Genomic DNA, 6,516 nt, shown 5'->3' with positions numbered 1-6,516 from the left:
AAACTGAGATTTTAAGATTGGACTGTAGAATGGCAGTTTTTAATGGACTCAGTAAAAAGGAAGGAAAGGTAGGATGTTCTAAAGGAAAGAAATGTCCAGGAAGGATGGGAGATTTTGCTAAATTAAACACTCACTGCACAATCATTAACAATCCCGAAAAGAAGTAAGAATGGAAAGCATTTATGGAGACCAGGATGGCTGAATACTGAACTTAAAAGCTTGTTAAAAAGGAACAAAGAAATGAATATCAAATGGAAAGAAGGGTTCATATCTAAAGAAGAATATAATGCTGTCTGCAGGGAAAGCTGGGCTAGCGTTAGAAGAGCTAAAGCCAGTAATGAATTGAAGCTTGCAAGAGAGACCAAAAGCAATAAGAAAGATTTTGGAAGTAAGTCAAAAGTTAAAGAAATGCCAAAGATACTATAGGATTTTTAAAAGATGAAAAGGGTAAAGTGGTCAATAATGATGTTGAGAAGACTGAACTTTTAAATTCCTATTTGGCTTCTGTGTTCTCTAAGAAAGCAAATGTAACATCAAGTGATCTTCACTGTGCTGTAGAAGAAAAGGAACATGTGAACAAGTCATACGTATGAATACTGCATATGAGTGGTCATGTTGGCTTTAAGCATCAGAATTAATTACATAATTTAACATCTATGTCACATCCATGTCAGTTCTATCAATGATCAACCATTCTCAAAATTTGCCAAAATCAATCTTGGTCAAAAGATGTCTAACTGCTAGTTCATATCCCTGCTGACTTTTTAGGGTTATCAATACAGGATGAGCAGAGTGATTAGCAAACATAAACAGAGCCATGCTGCTTCTGCTGCTTTCCAGTAAGTCACCCTAGTGATGAACTCATAGCTACATTGCTCTGCACTGCTGTATAATGTCTTCCTTGCTGCTGCTTCTGATTATCTGTTACGTACAGGCAGGGGTGTAGGAATCCTTCATGTTTGAGTGTCCTGTATATGGGAGATCATAGCAAGTAATCTATACCACCTAATTCAGTGATACAGTGCCTACAAGTAGTATTCAACCCCCTGCAGATTTAGCTGGTTTGATAAGATACAAATAAGTTAGAGCCTTCAAACTGCAAACGAGAGTAGGTTTTATGAACAGAAGCATAAATCTTACAAACCAAAAAATTATGTTGCTCAGATGAATTTTATTAAATTTTAAACATAAAAGTGTGGGTCAATTATTATACAACCCCTATGTTTAATATTTTGTGGAATAACCCTTGTTTGCAATTACAGCTAATAATCGTCTTTTATAAGACCTGATCAGGCCGGCACAGGTCTGTGGAGTTATCTTGGCCCTCTCCTCCATGCAGATTTTCTCCAAGTTATCTAGGTTCTTTGGGTGTCTCATGTGGACTTTATTCTTGAGCTCCTTCCACAAGTTTTCAATTGGGTTAAGGTCAGGAGACTGACTAGGCCACTCCAACACCTTGACTTTTTCCCTCTTGAACCAGGCCTTGGTTTTCTTGGTTGTGTGCTTTGGGTCGGTGTCTTGTTGGAAGATGAAATTTCGACCCATCTTAATATCCTTGATGGAGGAGCGGAGGTTCTTGGCCAAAATCTCCAGGTAGGCCGTGCTATCCATCTTCCCATGGATGCGGACCAGATGGCCAGGCCCCTTGGCAGAGAAACAGCCCCACAGCATGATGCTGCCACCACCATGGTTGACTGTAGGGATGGTATTCTTGGGGTCGTATGCAGTGCCATCCAGTCTCCAAAAGTCACGTGTGTGGTTGGCACAAAAGATCTCGATCTTGGTCTCATCAGACCATAGAACCTTGAACCAGTCTGTCTCAGAGTCCTACAAGTGATCATGAGCAAACTGTAGACGAGCCATGACATGACGCTTTGAAAGTAAAGGTACCTTACGGGCTCGTCTGGAACGGAGACCATTGCGGTGCAGTACGTTACTTATGGTATTGACTGAAACCAATGTCCCCACTGCCATGAGATCTTCCCGGAGCTCCTTCCTTGTTGTCCTTGGGTTAGCCTTGGCTCTTCGGACAAGCCTGGCCTCGGCACGGGAGGACACTTTCAAAGGCTGTCCTGGCCGTGGAAGGCTAACAGTAGTTCCATAAGCCTTCCACTTACGGATGATGCTCCCAACAGTGGAGACAGGTAGGCCTAACTCCTTGGAAAGGGTTTTGTACCCCTTGCCAGCCTTATGACCCTCCACGATCTTGTCTCTGATGGCCTTGGAATGCTCCTTTGTCTTTCCCATGTTGACCATGTCTGAGTGCTGTTCACAAGTTTGGGGAGGGTCTTAAATAGTCAGAAAAGGCTGGCAAAAGAGATCTTTAATCCACACATGTGAAGCTCATTATTCTTGGTGCCTGAACTACTTCTTAATACTTTTGGGGGACCAAACAGAATTCTTGTGGTTTGAGGGGTTGAATAATAAATGACACTCTGAATTAACTTTTAACGTTTTTAAAAAAAAAAAAAAAAAAAAAAATTTGCTGCAGTGCATTTCCCACTTCCAGGCTGATCTACAGTACAAATGTCACAATGCCAAGTTAATTCCGCATGTGTCAACCAGCTAAATCTGCAGGGGGTTGAATACTACTTGTAGGCACTGTATCTAAAAATTAGGGGATGAGCCAACAGAGGAAAGATTAGTTAAATATCTGGATACAAGTCATATGTTTTGTAAAATGGTGCCCCATAGTCAATGTACAAGCAAATCCCTGATAATTACATTGCTGTTGCATAATAACATTTGTCTTTTTGTCTTATTGGATATAAAATATTTTCTGCCACTTACATCAAAAGCAAACTTCTGATAAAAATAAATTTAAACATCTGTAAGAGGTAGCGTGGCTGAGTGGTCTAAGGTGCTGGATTTAGGCTCCAGTCTTTCTGGATGCGTGGGTTCAAATCCCACTACTGCCATTATTGGTTAGCATCTAATTTTTACCAAAAATTAGGAAACGGTTGAGGAAGTAAAGGGAGTTGAAAACTTAGGAGGCAGCGATCATGCTGCCCTATAATTTTGGACTAAAAAAGAAGGAAAACCTGCGAAAACTGAGATTTTAAGATTGGACTGTAGAAAGGCAGTTTTTAATGGACTCAGTAAAAAGGAAGGCAAGGTAGGATGTTCTAAAGGAAAGAAATGTCCAGGAAGGATGGGAGATTTTGCTCAATTAAATACTCACTGCACAATCAGTAACAATCCCGAAAAGAAGGAAGAATGGAAAGCATTTATGGAGACCAGGATGGCTGAATACTGAACTTGAAAGCTTGTTAAAAAAGAGCAAAGAAATGAATATCAAATGGAAAGAAGGGTTCATATCTAAAGAAGAATATAATGCTGTCTCCAGGGAAAGCTGGGCTAGTCTTTGAAGAACTAAAGCCAGTAATGAAGTGAGGCTTGAAAGAGAGACCAAAAGAAATAAGAAAAGATTTTGGAAGTAGGTCAAAAGTTAAAGAAAAGCCAACGATGCTATAGGATTTTTAAAGGATGAAAAGGGTAAAGTGGTCAAAAATGATGTTGAGAAGACTGAACTTTTAAATTCCTATTTTGCTTCTATGTTCTCTAAGAAAGCAAATGTAACATCAAGTGATCTTCACTGTGCTGTAGAAGAAAAGGAACATGTGAACAAGTCATATGTATGAATACTGCATATGAGTGGTCACGTTGGCTTTAGGCATCAGAATTAATTACATAATTTACCATCTGTGTTACATCCATGTCAGTTCAATCAATGATCAACCATTCTCAAAATTTGACAAAATCAATCTTGGTCAAAAGAAGTCTAACTGCTTACTCATATCCCTGCTGCCTTTTTAGGGATATCAATACAGGATGAGCAGAGTGATTAGCAAACATAAACAGTGCCAAGCTGCTTCTGCTGCTTTCCAGAAAGTCACCCTAGTGATGAACTCGTAGATACATTGCTCTGCACTGCTGTATAATGTCTTCCTTGCTGCTGCTTCTGAATATCTGTTATGTACAGGCAGGGGTGAAGGAATCCTTCATGTTTGAGTGTCTTGTGTATAAGAGATCATAGCAAGTAATCTATACCACCTAATTCAGTGATATCTAAAAATTAGCGGATGAGCCAACAGAGGAAAGATTAGTTAAATATCTGGATACAAGTCATATGTTTTGTAAAATTCTGCCCCAGAGTCAATGAACCAACAAATCCCTGATAATTACGTTGCTCATGCATAATAACATTTGTCTTTTTGTCATATTGGATATAAAATATTTTCTGCCACTTATATCATTAGCAAATTTCTGATTTAAATAACTTTAAACATCTGTAAGAGGTAGCGTGGCCGAGCGGTCTAAGGCGCTGGATTAAGGCTCCAGTCTCTCTGGAGGCGTGGGTTCAAATCCCACTGCTGCTATTATTTATTTGGATCTAATTTTTACAAAAAATTAGTTAAAAGTTTAGGAAGTAAAAGGGATTGAGAATTTAGGAGGCAGTGGTAATTCTATCCTATACTTTTGAACTACAAAATGTGGAAAACCTGCAAAAACTGAGATTTTAAGAATGGACTGTAGAAAGGCAGTTTTTAATGGACTCAGTAAAATGGAAGGAAAGGTAGGATGTTCTAAACGAAAGAAATGTCCAGGAAGGATGGGAGATTTTGCTAAATTAAATTCTCACTGCACAATAAGTAAGAATCCCGAAAAGAAGGAAAAATGGAAAGCATTTATGGAGAACAGGATGGTTGAATACTGAACTTAAAAGCTTGCTAAAAAGGAACAAAGAAATGAGTATCAAATGGAAAAAAGGGTTCATATCTAATGAAGAATATAATGCTGTCTACAGGGAAAGCTGGGCTAGCGTTAGAAGAGCTAAAACCAGTAATGAATTGAGGCTTGCAAGAGAGACCAAAAGCAATAAGAAAGGATTTTGGAAGTAAGTCAAAAGTTAAAGAAAAGCCAAAGATGCTATAGGATTTTTAAAAGATGAAAAGGTTAAAGTGGTCAATAATGATGTTGAGAAGACTGAATTTTAAATTCCTCTTTGGCTTCTGTGTTCTCTAAGAAAGCAAATGTAACATCAAGTGATCTTCACTGTGCTGTAGAAGAAAAGGAACATGTGAACAAGTCATACGTATGAATTTTGCATATGAGTGGTCAAGTTGGCTTTAGGCATCAGAATTAATTACATAATTTACCATCTATGTTACATCCATGTCAGTTCAATCAATGATCAACCATTCTCAAAATTTGCCAAAATCAATCTTGGTCAAAAGAAGTCTAACTGCTAGCTCATATCCCTGCTGCCTTTTTAGGGTTATCAATACAGGATGAGCAGAGTGATTAGCAAACATAAACAGAGCCATGCTGCTTCTGCTGCTTTCCAGTAAGTCACCCTAGTGATGAACTCATAGCTACATTGCTCTGCACTGCTGTATAATGTCTTCCTGGCTGCTGATTCTGATTATCTGTTACGTACCGGCAGGGGTGAAGGAATCCTTTGTGTTTGAGTGTCCTGTATATGGGAGATCATAGCAAGTAATCTATACCACCTAATTCAGTGATATCTAAAAATTAGCGGATGAGACAACAGAGGAAAGATTTGTAAAATATCTGGATACAAGTCATATGTTTTGTAAAATGGTGCCCCAGAGTCAATGTACAAACAATTCCCTGATAACTACATTGCTCATGCATAATGACATTTGTATTTTTGTCTAACTAGATATACAATGTTTTCTGCCACTTATATCATTAGCAAATTTCTGATTTAAATAAGTTTGAACATCTGTATGAGGTAGCGTGGCCGAGCGGTCGAAGGTGCTGAATTTAGGCTCCAGTCTCTCTGGAGGAGTGGGTTCAAATCCCACCGCTGCCATTATTTATTTGGATCTAATTTTTACCAAAAATTAGGAAACGGTTGAGGAAGTAAAGCGGATGGAGAACTTAGGAGGCAGCGGTCATGCTATTCTATAATTTTTAACTACAAAAGGAGGAAAACCTGCAAAAACTGAGATTTTAAGATTGGACTGTAGAAAGGCAGTTTTTAATGGACTCAGTTAAAAGGAAAGAAAGGTAGGATGTTCTAAAGGAAAGAAATGTCCAGGAAGGATGGGAGATTTTGCTAAATTAAATTCTCACTGCACAATCAGTGACAATCTTGAAAAGAAGGAAGAATGGAAAGCGTTTATGGAGACCAGGATGGCTGAATACTGAACTTAAAAGCTTGCTAAAAAGGAACAAAGAAATGAATATCAAATGGATAGAAGGGTTCATATCAAAAGAAGAATATAATGCTGTCTGCAGGGAAAGCTGTGCTAGCGTTAGAAGAGCTACAGCCAGTAATGAATTGAGGCTTGCAAGAGAGACCAAAAGCAATAAGAAAGGATTTTGGAAGTAAGTCAAAAGTTAAAGAAAAGCCAAAGATGATATAGGATTTTTAAAAGATGAAAAGGTTAAAGTGGTCAATAATGATGTTGAGAAGACTGAGCTTTTAAATTCCTCTTTGGCTTCTGTGTTCTCTAAGAAAGCAAATGTAACATCAAGTGATCTTCA

The 6,516-nt window shown here is 38.4% G+C and overlaps 2 non-coding genes across 2 annotated transcripts; both read left to right on the top strand.

Moving 5' to 3' along the window:
* The first annotated feature begins 4,297 nt into the window (after positions 1-4,297).
* TRNAL-AAG (transfer RNA leucine (anticodon AAG)) lies at positions 4,298-4,379 on the top strand. Its single transcript has one exon. It is a non-coding gene; the product is annotated as a tRNA-Leu (tRNA).
* Positions 4,380-5,757: 1,378 nt separating this feature from the next.
* On the top strand, positions 5,758-5,839 carry TRNAL-UAG (transfer RNA leucine (anticodon UAG)). Its single transcript has one exon. It is a non-coding gene; the product is annotated as a tRNA-Leu (tRNA).
* Positions 5,840-6,516: the final 677 nt, after the last annotated feature.

Source organism: Phyllobates terribilis, unplaced genomic scaffold (genome assembly GCF_046119375.1).
Source record: "Phyllobates terribilis strain yellow unplaced genomic scaffold, ASM4611937v1 Scaffold_11__3_contigs__length_659146591, whole genome shotgun sequence".
Lineage (NCBI taxonomy): Eukaryota > Metazoa > Chordata > Amphibia > Anura > Dendrobatidae > Phyllobates > Phyllobates terribilis.
Note: the sequence above shows the minus strand (reverse complement) of the source record. Positions and strands in the feature narration are given on the sequence as shown.